At 40.4% G+C, this 18,226-nt stretch overlaps 1 protein-coding gene and 1 pseudogene across 2 annotated transcripts in view; one reads left to right on the top strand and one right to left on the bottom strand.

Moving 5' to 3' along the window:
• Positions 1–18,226, bottom strand: part of GABRA3 (gamma-aminobutyric acid type A receptor subunit alpha3) — a 508,794-nt gene that overhangs the window by 182,617 nt on the left and 307,951 nt on the right. The gene's annotated exons all lie outside the window — the stretch shown is intronic.
• LOC105979767 lies at positions 414–787 on the top strand (annotated as a pseudogene).

Below are 18,226 nucleotides of genomic sequence, written 5' to 3'. Positions count from 1 at the left end.
AGATGTATGACAGGGTTGTCCCATCTCACTATTCTTGTTCAATCTGTATGCTGAACAAATCATCAGAGAAGCTGCAGTATATGAGGAAGAATGTGGCATCAGGACAGGAGGAAGGCTTATTAACAACCTGTGATATGCAGATGACACAGCCTTGCTTACTGAACGTGAGGAGGACTTGAATCTCTTGCTGATGAAGACCAAGGATTGCAGCCTTCAGGATGGATTACAACTCATTGTTTACAAAACAAAAATCCTTACAAACTGAGGGGAAAATCCTCACAATTGGACCAATAGGTAACATCACGATCAACAGAAAAGCTGGCATTGCTTGGATCCACAATCAATGCTCAGGAGAGCAGCAGGCAAGAGATCAAACAGGACTCTAGGCAGCTTCCGGAACACAACTGCCCCCTATGCCACACCCTCGCTCTTCAAGGTTACCCAGCTGGCCTCCTGGCATTCATGCAGCGCTGGACAGTCACTCGGAGATCAAGATCAAAACCAGCTTTGTGAAGTGATTGGTCAAAGAAGAAGTGATGTAGCAAAAAGAAGCCAAACAGCAAGAAGATTGAAAAAAATGAAGACCGAAGATGGTGAAAAGGATGCCATTAACAAGCAGGTAAAGATTTTGCAAGGGTCCCAGGTGATAATACCAGATTGGCAGCACCAGTGGGAAGCTGAATATACTGATCTTCTGCAGCTATTAGAAAGTGAAAAAGACTTGGAAGAAGCTAAAGATTTTAAAGAAGCACATTTAGTCCTGGATTCAGTGAAGTCAGAATCCTGAAACGTTTCTGTATGGGTGCTGGTTTTTTTTTGCCTTAAATGCTGAGATCCATTCCACAGTTTGCTGTTTGTGACCCCTGCTGTGTTCTGTTCAAGTAGACTGAGAATGTGATTCTTTTTATACAGTTGAATATATTTCATTGCCTAATTTAAGGTGTCAACTAAATCAGTTCATCTAATAAAAATCAATCAATGCATTGGGTTAAAAAGCAATTTAATTTGAGGATTAAAGTGCTCCAGGGGCCAAGCCATGGTATTTTCAATGGCTTCCTATGCATTAGAAACCTCGACATTGAATAAGGAAAACCGAAAGAGAATCTATGAGTCTGAATGATGGTGCTAGGGAAGAACATGTGCTGTAGCATGGCCTGCCAAGAGAACAAACAGACCTGTGTTGGAAAAGAACAGCCAGAATGCTCCTTAGAGGGAAGGATGATGAGACATCGTCTCACATTCTTTGGACATGTAATGAGGAGAGAGCAATCTTTGGAGAAGGACATCGTGCTTGGTAAAGTAAAGGGGCAGGGAAAAAGAAAAAGGCCTTTTACAAGATGGATTGGCACAGTGACTGCAATGATGGGCTCAAACATAAGAACAATCGCGAGTATGATGCAAAACCAGGCCATGGTTCACAGGGTTGTGGAAGGTTCCTAGGTTCTGTTGTGCATAGGGTTGCAAGGGATCAGAACCAGTTTGACAGCACCTAACACCACCTTAGTTATTAATAACCCAGTTCTAGGATAGTGATGATTGTATATGGTCAAGAACTTATGGTACTGAGGGAAGAAGTCCAAGCGGAACTAAATACTGGAGAAAAACAAGGCTCCACTAATTGGCAGGGCACCAATTGAAATGTTTCAACAAATGTATGCAGTGATTGAACCGTGAACAACTCTTTGTCAAGAAATGTGGAAGACAGTCAACTTGTAGCGATCCATACCTATGCCCATTCCAAAGAGAGATGGCCCAAGATTATGTGGAAATTAATCAAGAATATCATTATCATCACTTGCAAGTAAAATTTTGTTAAAGATCATGCAGCAGCACTTGCAGCAATACAATGACAGAGAGCTGCCAGAAATTCAATCTGGATTCAAAAGAGCATGTGGAAGGAGGGATATGATTGTTGTTGTCAGAAGACAGATCTTGGCTAAAAGCAGAGAATATCAGAAAGATGTTTACCTGTATTTTATTGACTACAGAAAGTCATTCTACTGTGTGGGTCATAATAAACCATGGCTAACACTGCAAAGAATGGGAATTCCAGATCACTTCATTGTGTTCATGAGAAACCTGTACAAGAGGCAAAAATTGGAAAAGAACAAGAGACTATTGAACGATTTAAAATCAGAATAGGTGTGTATCAGGGTTGTGTCTTTTCACCATACTTTTTCACTCTGTATGCTGAGAAAATAATGTGAGAAGCTGGACGAGGCCAAGGGAGGGGAGGAAAGGTCCCTAACAACCTGCTATATGCAGATGACAGACTGTTGCTTACTGTAAGCAAAGAGAACTTGAAGCACTTACTGATGAAGACTGAAGCCTTCTGTATGGATTAAAAGTCAATGTAAAGAACACAAATCATCCCAACTGGATCTACAGACAACATCATGATAATTGGAGAAAAGATTGGAGTTGTTGAGGCTTTCATTTTACTTAGCTCCATAATCAACACTCACTGTAGCACCAGTCAAGAAACCACTACATTGGACAAATCTGACACACAAATCCAATGGAAAGCATTAAAAGGAGAAGATATCACGTTGAGGGCTAAGGTGCACCAACATCACACTGTTTTCAAAGACCTCAGATGCATTTGGAAGTTGGATAACACATAAGGAAGACCAAAGAAGAATTGATGTCTTTGAATTATAGTGTTGTTAAAGAAAATTGAAAGTACCCTGGATGGTCATAAGAATAAGCAAATCTGTCTCGCAAAAAGTACAACTAGAATTCTCCTCAGAAGCAAGGATGGTAAGATGTCAGTCCATGTATTTAGAACATGTTATCAGGAAAAATCAATCCCTGAGAAAGGACATCACACTTGGTAAAACAGATGGTTGCCAAAAAAGAAGAGTTTGAATGAGACAGCTTGCCACTGGCTGCAACAATGGGCTGAAACATAACAACAATTGTGAGGATGGCGCAGGACCCAGCAGTGTTCCTTTCTGCTGACTAATACTCACCTAATAAAAGGACGACCCTTATTAATTAGGGCCATAAAAGACAAATGCTACTAGTTAGAGGCATTCCTAAGAGATAGTATGTCTTACCATCAGTATTTGTCCCGAGCAGTGAAAATGGTTCCCGTTCTGAAAAGATTCGAGAAGAAATCTACAGAACAGTGGAAAAGTCAGAATTGAACTCGCACTAGCTGGCAGACTTGCGAAGGTCATTTTGAACCCCATTTCCTTCATTCATATACCAAATCCCATCATTTAATCATTCAGTTCATTTTATTGAGTACCAACTATGTATCTATTACTAATCTACATGTTTTGATGGAACAAACATAAAATAAATGAAAACAAAGCTAATAGTCTTCCCCTGGCTCACTTACAGAGTAGTTGAGAGAAACAACTGGCAAAATGGACTCATATAGAAGGGAACAGGGACTCAAGTTTAGACAGTTTGGAAACAAATATGTAATGTAATTTATTGTGACCTTAAGTAAGTGATATAATGCCCTTCTCATAAATAAAATGAAAGCAATTTCACAGATATGATATGTTAATATTAAAGAATGCTGTATATGAAAATTAGCAGGTATAATGCCTAATGTCTCAATCACTGCCTAGTGGACTATGACTCAGGGTGTCCTACAGGACAGGGGAAAACGGCCCCTGGAGGTTTCCAAGACAAACTGTGCATGTGAGGAGAAAGCGTCCTCTTTCTCCCGAGGAGGCTGCTGGCTTCACACTTCTGACCATGCAATTATCAGCCCCAAGAGTGATCACCATGACTCTTCACCTGACAACTAGAAGTAACCAAATTTGTTTTCTTTATTTATCTAAATAGTATTATAAACAGTGGACTGTATCATTCCAAAGGAAATAATAACAGCAAAACACGGCACCTCCTCCAGCCAAAATCCATCAGGAAAGTTTCTACTAGAGAGACACTAGAACCCAGTCAATCCAGAGCAAAGAAGAGAAGACAAATCACTAAGAATGATACAGATGCCTCATTTAGAAAGTTGGAGGAGGGGAGAGAAGGGGGCTATAGGGTAGGTCTAACAAACTGGTCTCAATCCAAGTATACTTTGTTTCATTGCACTATGCATATATTGCACTTTTTATAAATTGAAAGCCTGTATCAACCTACCTCGAGTAAGCCTATCATCAGCACCATCTTTCTTTCCAACAGCATGCACTCATTTCGTAACTCTGGGTTGAATTTTGGTAGTCCTCACAATATTTCAAACATTTCCATCATTCTGTTGTACACTGACAAGACTATGCTATAGTGTAAATATAACTTTTATATGCACTGACTGGGAAACCAAAACATTGGTGTGGTTCATTTAATCATGATATCTGCTTTATTGTGCTGGTCTGCATCTGAATATAAAATATCTCCAAAGTTGATTCGTATGCTAAGGAGATAAAATAATAAACATGCTGCCCAGTGATATTCCTACCTTTGTCTCAACCCACCAACAGTCTGGACTCCCCATCCAGGGGCTGGGAGGAGGGAGGCTGACTGTGTGTAAGCTGGCTCCTTGCTCATTATCACCTGATGGCCACTGTGGGGAACCTGAGCCTTGTTAGAGTAACTCGGCGTCTGGAAATCAGGTGTCGGAACCAAAAACTGTTTCTTTGATGACTGAGAAGAGAGATAAAGGAAAAGCTTCATAGTTTCAGAGACACACTCTACAGGGCTTCGGATATTATCTACTCCAGGTGGATTTATAGCCAGGAATATGGAAATCCCTGAAGATCATGTGTAATTACTCGGCTAGCTAATGAGAACTACAATTTAGATCCAAAATTCCCCAAATCTGAGGGCAAACCACCCACTAGACTGCCTTTTTTTACTGAAATTTTAACTTCCAGGTGACTGTATGGCCATCCCCTGCTGACACTAATAAACTGAGAGCAGTATTCTTCATTAACAGCTTGAAAAAGTTTTAAGTCCGAATCAGTGCTAAATATCACTCCAATTTTTTTCAATAGATTGCTCTGCCTTTACACTTGATTATTGCTATGTATTGCATGGGTAACTGGAAAGCAGATTAATCTAGAACTCAAATCAGAATTCTCCTTGAATAACTGAATCACAGCCAGCTAAAGAGGATGCCATGTGTGCCCATCCCAAGGGAGATTGGTGGAAGACGGTAGAATCATGGTGTATCAGAGATGTGGAGGACCCTCAGGAAAAAGCTCACTGTCTCCAGTCGTTTTAAAGGTGAGATACCTAAGACACTGAAGACACAATTGAAGTCGATGGCATTGCCGTGAAAGCCTTACGTCTTGTGCCCTTACCGATTGGATTCAATGTGACAATCACGACATAAAAAGGCTGTTACTAATGCAGCTTTAGCACTTTTCAAGTCCTAGACGTAGGATAACCAGAGACGTGGTGGCACAGTGCTTCCACGTTGGGCTGCTAACGGCAAAGTCGGCAACTCCAAACCTCCGGGTGCTCCTCAGAAGAAAGATGCTCTTTCTACTCCCGTCAAGAGTTCCAGTTTGGGAAACCCACAGAGACATTCCTCCCTTGTTCGATAAGGTCACTACGAGTTGGAATCGACTCAGATAAAATAATGGCAAGCCCACGGGATTGAAGTGAAATGGCCAGTGTTGTAGTCTTGATTCCACTAAGAACTGATGCTGTGGCCTGTTCCCTTACGCGTACAATGGAGATAAAACCTTAAGAAACTTTCAGAGAGAAGAAAGTAGGCAAGATAATAAATGAGCATTGTTTCAGAAATGGGAAAGCTCAGTATCTAGCTAAGAGGTGATCGCCCCCACTCACCACAAACTTCTGAAAAAGCAGTGGGGAACCTTTGAAAGACAGACTTTTAGGCTTTACAGCAAAGTCAACCTGGCTGACCCACTTAGAATTCCATCTCAGTTGCTGACCATCACAGCATGAGTTCAACCCCACTGGGACACCACGTGTTTGTATGGTGTGGAGAAGCAGGAGAGGCACAGATGTGCAGTTGCTGAGGCAGCTCAGCCCACAAGCCAAAGACAAGAGGAATGTACTTTACTGAAAGGAGGGGATTTTTCCTGATACTGCACATCTCCTCTAAAGGCACACAGAGCGTTTCTATTTTATATATATATATATATATATATATAGTGCAGGTCAGGTTTCTGTATTGTTTACAAACCTTCCACAACTTTTCACAACTTACTATATAAAATTCCAACTCCTCAGCCTGACATTCATAACCTTCTGCAGTCTCTTCCCAATGTACTTTTGAGTTGCAACTTTCATTGCTTCCTTCTCTGATCAGAAATTATAGACAAATCGCCTTACTCATCATTTATCAACACTCCCCAGGTTTTACTTTCCAATCTCAGTTCTTTCCATAAGTGGGAAAAGGTCTAGCGAATGCTTCCGCACTAGGGATGTCCGTTATATCCTGGGAAGAGGACAAAAGGAACAGCTGGAACTCAAAAGTAGACATTCTAACCTCTTTGTAGAAGCTGCTTGAAGAAGAAGAAAAAAATAAACACGATTTCTGCCTAAAATATGCCTAAACTCTCTAAAAATGACAGCTTTCCTTTTTAAAATAGCTTCTACGGGCCGATATTGAAACTGGACTGTGTGCACACACTCTTACATGTGCCTCACCTGTGCACACTCACTTGAGCTGTGAAAATGAAATCACGATCAAGTTCTTCATGACTTCTTGGTATCTGGAAACTATTGTGACACAGGCACCCACAAGGAGACCTGACTAGCGTAAGCTGTGAATGATACACTAACTGGAGACTAGACCTTTACGCTACGATTCACTATGTGTCCATGAGCAGAAGTGCCCCAACTTAAAACTGAGTAAGTTCCAAAGGTTGGCAAAGAATTAAAGGAATGTTATTCCTCCAAGACGATGTCATAAAAAATCGGTGGTTTTCCAGGCATGGCAACAGAAGTGTTTTTAATTGCACATAATTTACCTGAATGATTGTCAACATAGGGATAATGGACAAACACTCTTTCAGGAACATGTTCAGGGAAGTGGGCATTCCTAGGTCAGACTGTCTGTAGGAAGGAAGGAAAAATCATAGGAATAGGAATATGACCCTCCCCCCACTGTTATTCTCTACCCCAAACCCAAAGCCACTTTCATGCAGTGGTAACTATGGGCCCCCAGCTCGCAGCCCCTCTCAATCACTCCTGATGGCTGGCCCCCTGGCAATTAAGAGGCCTGGCACTCATCACCATAACCAAGTTATCATATTGAGCCTCAATACCCGAACCTTGCCTCCTGACATGACACAACCAGAAGCCTCAAGTAGTCTTGATTCAGACCTCAAATATCCAGCCATGTCCCATATGCAACATTTCCACTTCAAAAGGAAAACTGACAGGGTCAAATATGATTTCTTTACTCCTCCACTTGCACCATGTTAGCACAAACCAGTCTGCCATGTGGCTGAGATATTCTTAAATGTAGATATTCCAGCTGTGTGAGCTATGGCGAGTTCCACATTCCTCCTATGTCTGTGTATTTTATCTGTCAAATGTAGCTTAATAACTGCACCCAACTAGCAAATCCGTTCTAAGGATGATTTGAATTAACATATACAAAGCACTTTGGGTACATAATAAGAGTTAGATAAATATAAGCCTGAAGCTAACAAGACAAAATATGACAGCTATAAATAAGTGTAAAGTCTGGAACTGAGATTCAAAAAAAAATCTAATTCGAGAGCAAAGGAGGTGACCAGTTTGAAGAAATGTCTGGGAAACCACGTGAAGAGAATAGCTCAAAGAAATGAGTTGACCTGCCCTCAAGCAAGTGTGGAGTAGCTCAGAGGACTGCTCTGTGGCAGAAGGAACACACGCGGCCTGCCTGTGGCCTACAACTAGTTGGCATTAGAGAAAGATGAGATTCAGTTCAATTTAGGGAGTATTTTCCAACACCTCCATCCATGTGCTATGGTAGTAATGCAGTCTTTCACAGCAGGTCCTAAAATGGGTAAATCCACCATAAAGCATAATGCAGGAGAGATCTGTTGGTTAGGACATCTGGTTCTGAGACTCTGCAGTTTGGTGATACAATGCTAAGAGTCATTGATGCATTGATACTGTAATAGAGATTTATGTATATGGAAGGGATTGGGCTTTGCATAATTATAACTCACATCATGGGAAAGGTGTGTGAGGCATCGGATGCCAGTTTATTCTTAGACTACAAAGACTTTCAAGATGAACACAGAAGATTATAAGAAGTGACATCTTTAGTAAAGAGAGAGCAAGTCCGATTAGCTATGTGAAAAGGAAACAAGCAATCCTCCATTTCCCCTTCAGTTTGTACCATCTGCGGTCTCCAGTGCCACCGACAGTATAGAATAGCACCATATGTGTGTGTATATATATAATCTCGATCCTCCAAAAGTGTTGCTACAGTGCCATCCATCTCAAAATTCTGGTTTCCACTCAAATATGTATAACTACGAACCCTGGGTCCAGTATCTTTTATTTGCTCTTCCACAAATGGCATCCCTAGGTTAGACAGCACTTAACAACAACAACCCTACAACAAGGGTAACAACAGTAATTTATAAATGCATACGGAGGTAGTTATGTTAGTTGGCTGGAGATGGGAATGTATGGGAGTATACCCATGTGCATATACAGTCATGCATCAGTTGTCAAATGGCTCCAACTCTCCACTACTACAGCAGCAAAGTGTGAAAAAAAATCAGCTCCGTGTCCATAACTTTGTTTGATGGTTGAACTGAAACTCTGTCTTGAAAAAACTCTGTACAGGTCAAGAGTGAGTCACTCATGGGGACCCAAAGGAGTGATGCAGTCTAAGCAGTCTAAGCGCTGCTCTCTCTCAGGCAACATGCAGTGCTTGTGTTAATACGTTAAAACGTTTGTCAGTGTGCTTTGAGGGGGAGCACTTTATCTGTGGAAAATATCGCAACCCCCAAAAGTTAGTCAGACCAGCAGTAAAGCTCAGAGGAAAACAATAGAGTTAAAGAAAGAAATTATTTTGAAATGTGAATCAGGTCGCTGCTTGTTTGATTTAGCGGTCAAATACAACACGACTAAATCGACATGATCAACATTTAGTGGGGGCAGATGTGATTAAAGTGGATAATGTAGTGAACGTTGTGAAATTATTAATCACTGAATAACTCAGGCCATGGAAGAGGTTGAAAATACAGTGTGAATTTGAATAAATCAGAAACAACTGGATGGTGATAGTGTATCTGAGATGGTGAGATGCAAAAAGGCTTACAACCGCCCAAAGGAATTTATAAGTGTCATTTGGGGGCCTCAGAACCAATTATTGCTTTCCCATGATTTCTTTTTTTTTTTTTAATCAGTTTATTAGGGGCTCATACACCTCTTATCACAATTTCCCATGATTTCTTATGGGAAAAATATGCCCAGTTCTCAAACATTTTGGTGTTCAACCCTATTTGTAATTAACTGAGTACAACAAATGAGGTATCACTGTATAATAAGGTTGGCAGTAGATATTCTTACCTAGATGAGGGGGTTTCAAATAGTTCAGGGGAAAAGTGGAATTAAAAGATAATGGAAGCTTTCTCTCTCACCCCCACCCCGCTTTGTACATTTGTATACAGCCATTTATATAATAGAGCACACAGAGGGCACGGTCATGAAAACCTCTTGGCCATAACCAAACACCTCCTGGGACTGAGAGACTGGGCTGGAGGGCTAGGGATCATAGTCTCCGGGGACATCTACATCACTTGGCATCGCATGGTCTACAAAGACAATATTCCACATCCTACTTTGGTGAATAACAACTGGCATCTTAGAATCTTTCACACTAGCATAGAAGTTGCAGCTCATAGTCTCCTTCTGTCTAGAGTAAAGAAAAGGGAAGAAAACCCAAGGTTCGAGGAAACAGTGAGTCCACTGCCTCCGCTAACCTGAGACCTGAAGAACTGGAGGAAGTCAAGCTGCCACCACTGACCACTCTGATCAAGATTACAATAGAAGGCACTGGAGAGAGGGCGAGAGAAGGGTAGAACAAATTCCTAAAAGAGACCAGATTTAATGGTTTGAGGGAGACTGGTGGAACCCCAAGATTACGGCCCTTGGACACTCTTCCATCCTAGAACTAAAGCCACAGAGAAACAGTCTGCATGGAATGAACAATAACACCCAGGAGGAGCATGCTACTCAGAACAACTGACTATAGGAGATGAAAAGGGCAGCATTTACCTAAAGGCAAAGATAAGAAGGCAAGAAGGGGCCATGATACTGGAAAAATGGAAACAGAGAACTCAAGGTGACTATGGGGAAATACTGTGTGGATTGCAACCCATGCCGGGGAACAATCTGTGTCAAAATTGATTGTTCTGTAAATTTTTATCAAAATCACAAAAGTATTTTGCAAAAAGAAAAGATTGGAGATTAAAAAAAAAAAGACTTGAACAGTGTAAGCTACATCAATAGGGCTCCTCCGTCTTCTGGCTTCAAGTTGGGCTTGGCCTCCTTGGCCAAAGATCTGCGTCTAGGCATTGAATCCCCAAGATTTCTTCCTGTGAAATCTCCTTAGGCTGACAGTTTCTGCCACTGAAATTCTTTGCCTCTCTCAAGAAGAGTTGGTTTGCATGGCATTTCTGTTGCTGCTGCCTAGACGGTGCGCCTCTATCCCTTTGTCACTCTCCTACACTCAGCCCGTACCTTCATAAAGAGACCATTTGCAAATTCATAATTCTAAAATAATCTTAACTGAAATCCTCTATCGTTTTTCTTTGAGACCCTGACTAATAAAAGCTCCAGTTTCCATCGATTATAGTCAGATTTGAACATAAGATCCATTTAGCACTTCCATATTTGCTACTTTGGTTATTTTGTAAATTGATCCATTAAGAAATTGCTTATCTTCGACCATCATGACCCAGAAAATCGGCAACTTCATAATGGTTGAATTTAACATTGTTCACATATACAGTTCTTATTATCTGATGGTCAAAATACTGGACCAAGATGCAAGACAATAAGAAATGGCTTGAAAATTACATGGAGCTGAAATTATTACTGTAGCATTTGCTTAAGAATATTGGTCTGGGAATCAGAAGATAGATGCTCTAGACCATTAATTTGCTCTGTGATCTTGAGGAAGTCAGTTGCATCTTCTGAGCCTCATTTTCTTCCTCAACGAGTGACATATCTGATTAGATGCTTTCTATGGGTCTTCAGCCTGTGCTATTCTAGAATTGCAAATTCCCTGACTACATTGTTAGTTCTTCAAAAGCACGGACATGTGCCCAGAGTACTGTCCAAAGAGTCCTTTCAACAAAATGGGGCAACAAAAGGTTCATTCTTTTCTTTAAAAATTTACTCTTGTGAATTAAGTGAAACTTAAAAAAAGAGAATTGGTTTTATATTGAACAGTTTGTACACATTTTTAGCTCATTAATTTCAATCCCCTCGATGCAACATCATTTATTGCACTTCCACCTTGTGTTTCCTTTTGCTATTCCTCCTGGTTTCTTAGCTCCTTTTCCTTATGCAAATGGAAATTTTTTTAATTTAAATAATTTATTAATCTAACATGGGGTGGCGGTCAGTTCCAGAACTGAATCATGAATAAGGGCTATAATCTTGGAGTCTCCAGTAATGTCTACTCAACCAATAAGCCTGATCTCTCTTAAGTCGGTCAGTTTGTTATACTATAGTGGCTTCTGTGCTTCTGTGATGCTGGAAACTATGCCATTGGTATTTCAAATGCCAGCAGGGTCAGCAGAGTTTCCAGACTAAGAGCAGACTACGAAGAAGGAATAGGCAGTCCACTTCTGAGCGATTAGCCACTGAGAACCTTATGAATGGCATAGAAACAATGTCTGATTCTGAAAACCTCATTAACAGAAGCAGAGCATTGTCAGAGATTGTGCCAGAAGATGAGCCCTTTGGGTAGAAAGGCATTCAAAATATGACTTACAAAGAGCGGCATTCTCAAAGTAGAGTTGACCATAATGACAGACATGAAGTAGAGCCTTCAGGAGTAAAACCTCCCAGAACCTCATTTGCTGATGGAAAAGGACTCAAAATGAGAAGAAACAGATGCAGACCTCAATTAGTATCGTGAACTTTGAATGTAAGAGTTTTGAGCCTAGGACACTTGAGAGTCTTCAAAAATGAAACCATAAGCATAAGCTGAAATTGATCAATAGTGGCCATTTTGAATCAGAAAATCATATGAGTTACTATGCTGAGGACGACAGATTCAAGAGAAATGGAGTTGCATGCATCCTCAAAAAGAAAATTTCAATTTTGATCTCGAAGAACAGTGCTGTCTGTGAAAGGATAATATCTATCTACATACAAAAATTCCAGTCCATACAATTATTATGCAAAGTTATGCACCAACCACAACAGCTAGTGATGAAGAAATTGCAGAATTCTGTCAACATCTTCAGTTGAAAATCGATCAAATATAAAATCAAGATGCATTAATAATCATTGGCAATTGGAATGCAAAAGGCAGAACCAAAGAGGAAGGAACAGTAGGTGGAAAAGAAAGCTTGGATGATAGAAATGGAGCTGGAGGTAGCATGACAGAATTTTACAAATCCAATGACTTCTTCATCGCAAATGGCTTTTTTCAGCAACACAGAAGGCTACAATACACGTGGCCTTCTCCAGATGGAATACACAGAAGTCTGCGGGACTACATCTGTGCGAAGAAACGATGGAGAAGTCTACCTCAGCAGTTAAAACCAGGCCACCTTGGAGTAAGACTGAAAGTTCCTGGTGTGAAAAGAAGCAAATGTCAGCCATCTCAAGACTGTAGAATGAGCAGTTGTTGGACCTTGGCTAGGATCCCTAGCTTAACGGGCATCCACTGATAGCCCAGAATCACCATATATTTATTGTTTTAATCCCTTCCTTGCTTTAATATGACATATATTAATCTGATAGATAAGGATCTGGCCTTGTAGATGAATGTGACTGGCAATTTTCTCCTAGCAAAGACCCTGATGGTCAATGTAAACAGAGCTCAATCGTTTGAGAATTCAATCTGCACAAATCAACAGCGCATGGATTGTGGTTCAAAGCTGGGCTATACATACATAACCTCCTTTCCTCAATAGTATGTTAAACTCTATGCCATTGGATAAACTAATGATGCTATCAATTGAATTACCTTATGCTAAAGGGAGATGATTGACAATGTTCCTTGTCATAAAAGGATAATAAGACCTCTAAAGTGAACCGAGCCTTACATAATCCATGGACAAGTGATCTGATCTCCCACTTAATTCTAGTCCCAATCCAAACATTTGGTTCTTATGATTTGTCGCAGCCCTATCGTCACCCCTATGAAGGGATCACTGGACATAAGCGTGCTACAGCAAAATATGGGGTGTAGCTATCAAAAAGAATGGTGTCTGGGATCCTAAACAAGTAGCCATCTAAGGGAGGCATCAACTAAGTCTAACACGGAAGAAGCACACTAGCATGTATAATACAAAGATGACAAGTACCAAAATTCAAATCTGATGGAGGGAAAGGTATCAGAACTCAAATGGTGTATGGCAGGTCCCTTTTGATCACAGTCAAGGGACACGTATGGCCTAACTATCAGATACAGATTATTGTAAATGTACAGAATAATATGATACCTGGTCATTTTATCGCCCTCTCAACCCACCCTGGATTTGTTCTATGTTTAAAAATTTTTGCTTGACTCTCAAATGGGGTTTTCTCTCTGGTATAGTTTAATTTTGCTTATTTTAATATTGGTGGTATTTTCTTTCTTCCTTTAAAAAATATACACTGCTTTCTTTCCTTTATTTATTTATGTATTTGTTTGTTTGTTTATTGTTCCAGTTATGAAGTACAGAAGGGGCAGTAGTAGAGAGAAAATAAGCAATGTAATATCTTGACAAGGATGTGGGGGAGGCTGAGGATAATTGGGGAGCCCATACTGAATCCAGGTGTGGGGAGGATGCACTAGAACTCATTGTGGTGATGTATATAAAACTCTTTAAATATGATTGAACTATGGAAGACTGTGGCATTAAGTCTCCTTGTCCATTGACTCTGCATGTTAGATTATGCCTAAGAAAATGTTTTGAGAATGATGATGGCAACAAATGTACAAATGTGCTTGGCACAATGGATGGATGGATGGATTGTGATAAGAATTGTACGAGCCCCCAATAAGATGATTTTAAAAAAACTTTTTCCCTCTGTAGGTTCCACCACAATCATGAGTATATTGGCAGCAAAGTTAAATTACACATCTACAACTATCCTCTTTCAGAGATGTATGTGTGTGTGTATCCCCTCTGCATGTCTATCCAAGTATCTCTTCATATTGCAGAATAGTGTATATAACAATCTTTACTTTTGCTGCCTTTAACTCTTCCTTACCTCCCAGTGTCTTCCCTTGCCTCTATCATTTTTTCCCTAATCCCCCTCTGACTATATATTGACTTACCTTTCACCCAAATGGATGATATATTGAGCTGCTAACTGTACGCTCAGCAGTTTGAACTGACCATCCACACCACAAGAGAAAGATAAGGCTTTCTACTTCTGTAGAGAGGTCCAGTCTCGGAAACCCACAGGGGCAGCTCAACACTGCCCTGTAGGGTCACTATGGATCAGCATGGACTCGATGGCAGTGAGCTTGGTTGTTTGTTTTGTCACCAAGTTAATATTATCTACCTTTTAGCTCATGGTGTCCCTCATTCTCTTTCCCTCCCACCTGGGCAACCATCAATAATTTTTCTTTTAACGCGAAAGCCTATACTTGACTTTTTCTGATAGTGGTCTCATGCAACATTTGTCATTTTGTGATTGACTAATTTCACTCAGCATAAGGTCCTCCATGTTCATTCATGTTATGAGGTGTTTCACAGATTCCTGTTATTCTTTAACGTTGTATCCATTGTGTGTATGTATGGACCATAGTGTCTTTATCCCTTCCTTCACTGATGGGCACTTAGGTTGTTTCCAACCTTTTGATACTGGGAATAGTTTAAATGCAAATTCTTGGACTCTATCTCCAGAACTACTCAATTACAAGGTGTGGAATTTCTTTCCCTGCTTGCCTATACCAAATCTTGAGAGTCACTACATGCAGCCCATGATTTATTCAAAGAACTGGTCAATAGAGCATTATTGATTGTTGATGCTGCTATGACAGTCACCCCAAGTGATTCAATTGAAGAGGCAGATTAGATAATGCTGAAAATAGATTTTTTTCCACTGCACTGAAACATAAAACTAGCATGAAAACAAATGAAAAGCAGCCACCACTCAGCAAAAGTAACAGGATAATTAGCGGGTACTATATATTTTACAGTTGTCTCCGTTCCCCTATGTCTACTGAATACAAATGTATGCAAATCCAGGACTACAGTATGCTCATCCGTTAAAAGCATTCATTGCCCTAAATTTGGAAGAAAGTAAACAGAAAAAAGAAACCTTTTTAGATGCAGTAAACCTGAAGTCATCAAGCACCTCATATTTCAAGCCAGATCTCAGTGTCTCCTCTTTAACATAATGATGACAAGGAGTGGCTATGTGGTTTAGTAAGCAAGAGGAGATGAGGAATTTGAAACCAACAAGCATAATCTAAATAAGAAAGCTGACAACAAGCACTAAAGATGGAGAAACACCAAGAAATAAGCAGATGTAGAATAAACATGATGAATGTTTTTTATGATGATCATAATTTGCCAAGAAAAGGGGCAGTTGTGTCCAAAATCCATGTTTAAGGTTATAAGAAAATATGCATTTACAGCAAATTTTATTCTCTGAGTTTAAATGAAAAAGGCTTTTAATACTTGGGAATTTACAGTACACTTTAGAATCTCCATTTTATTTAGAGCATCTATCTTACCCCAATGAAATAAGGTACATGAGGAGTTAATAGAACATAATTGATTTGAGTTTCAGATTGAAGAATAGAAACAAAAGCGTGCCAAAAGTCCAAGGATATATAAGTCTGTTCTGTAGCCCTTAGTCTCATCAATAACCATGATGAGTTAGTTAATTGTGCCAGCCTGGCCGATAATCACATGTGGTGCTGGTTGAAAGGGGGAGGGATAAATGGGTGGTGAAGCCTCGCCTTTCTGGTTCTCGGGTCTCTTGCTTTGTGACGGTCGCACCAGGATGCAGCTGCTTTAGCAGCTCCCTGCTTCAGCTTGCAAGATTGACATCCTACAAGACATCCCCAAGGAGAAGCCGCATGGACCTATCCCGATGCAGCCCTGGATGCTGGAGCAGCCGTGTGGAGACCCCTGCTAGTGCTGAGATGCTTGTTCGTTCACTGACTCAGCTTTCCTCCTGCAGTCGGCATCATTGCCTCTGTTTTGTGAGGTGGAAGACATTGTGGACTGGTATTGGGTTAATGGGTTAATGTTGGACTTGTGGGCTTGGGCAGCATTGGGTTGGGATGTTTTCGTGATGCACCTTTTCTTTACATAAAACTCTCTCTTCTACATGGTCACTGTGGATTTGTTTCTCCAAAGTACGCAGACTAATACACATGAAAATGTAAAAATGCTGATAGAAGATGGAAAAACTTGTAGTACATTAAGATAACCAACTCTGCAGAGTTTATAAGGAGCAAGTGTTACTTCAAGGAATACGCTTCTAAGAATATGAGACAATAGCCAAATGGAAAAAGGTACCATCCAAGAACAAAATGCCCTATGTAATACTGAAATACCTCAAGGCTAAGGAGCCACCATTCTAATAATGATATTTGCTAGATGAAATCGAATTTAAAAACCCCAAAGAAATTCAACATAGATGGAGAACAAGAATTTGGTGGCATAACAATCAAGAAATGAGGCTAACAAGGTAGGCATAAGTGAAGTCATAATGAGAGTTATAAAATCATGTTATAGGATTTGGACCTTATATTAGAGACAATAGGATGCCATTAAAGGGAACCGAGTAGGTATGACTCAACATGCATTATCGAGGAAACACTGGATGACTAGTAGAAATTAGTATGCATGAGAACAAGACTTGAGAAAAGCAGACCAATTAGAGGCTCTTGCAAGTGCCCAAACTGGAAACAATATTGGATTAAGTTAGGGAAACAGCAGGAAAGTTGGAAAAAGTAATGAGTTCAAGGGTATGTGGGAGGTAAAACGACAGATCCTGGTAAGTGATTCAATAGGGAAAGCGAGGGGTAAAAAAGTGCCAAAAATTATTCCAGGTTGCTGGCTTGAGCATCAGGTACATGATGGTACATTTCACTGAAATGGGAAAACACACGAGGAGCAGAGTTGGGTTGGAAGCCCAGGGATGAGGACACTGACTTTAGGAACTGGTGATATAGTCAAGTGAACAGAGTTCAAGAAATGTGAACAGAGAGGTCTGAAACTTGAAAGAGTTTAGGAATAAAGTTTGAAAGGGGCGTTAGTGGCAAATATAACAAGATCATGGGAATGTCTGTGTGTTAAGAAAAGTACCGCAGCATTTAAAAAAAAAAATAAGAAAGGCAACGGCAGCAAAAAGATTAATGGATACTTTCATTAGACACTGTTCCTTGTTCTAAACTTTACTTAGTTTGTTGTTTTGGAGACTACACACAGCAAGACGTGTGCCAACTCCACCCCTTCTCTATGACAAGGTCAGTGACATGGAGGCATCCTTGAATTGTGTGACCATTCCCTCCTCCGCTTCTGAGCTGTTCCTCACCAGTCAGCTGCATTTGCTGTCCTCCAAAGTTCTTAGCTCATCTCTCCACTTGCTGTTGTCAGGTTTGACCCCATCTCATTCTTTTTTTTTATTATTTTATTGGGGACTCGTACAATTCTCATCACAATCCATACATACATCCATTGTGTCAAGCACATATGTACATTCGTTGCCCTCATCATTCTCAAAACCTTTGCCCTCCACCTCAGCCCTTAATATCAGTTGCTCATTTTCCCCTTCCCTCCCCACCAAAGCTATCAGCTTGTGACAACCTAGGAAAATAAAAGGCAGGAAGATCTAATTTGTTTAGCTAGGTAAAGATATAATAAGAGAAGAATTATATAATGCTCCCCCATGCACACAGAAACATTCACCAATCCAACTGTATACTGTGGTGCAATAGTAGGCTGTAATCACAAAGCCATGCACTGCCAGTTTCCTGGGTTGAACCTAAGGGCCTCATCATTAACATGGTTTCTCTCAGGCATGACCAGGACTCTACTGACAAGGAGCATCCTTGCTCTTTGCTCTCCGTTACAACACCATGTAAGAATATATCATTCATTTCATTTGTTTTGACTTGCTGTAAAGAATATTTCCT

The sequence above is a fragment of the Echinops telfairi genome, unplaced genomic scaffold (genome assembly GCF_000313985.2).
Source record: "Echinops telfairi isolate 266 unplaced genomic scaffold, ASM31398v2 ScPeMD7_7472;HRSCAF=8510, whole genome shotgun sequence".
In the NCBI taxonomy this organism is placed as follows: domain Eukaryota; kingdom Metazoa; phylum Chordata; class Mammalia; order Afrosoricida; family Tenrecidae; genus Echinops; species Echinops telfairi.
The sequence above is the reverse complement of the archived record's forward strand: the minus strand, read 5'-3'. Positions and strand labels throughout refer to the sequence as shown.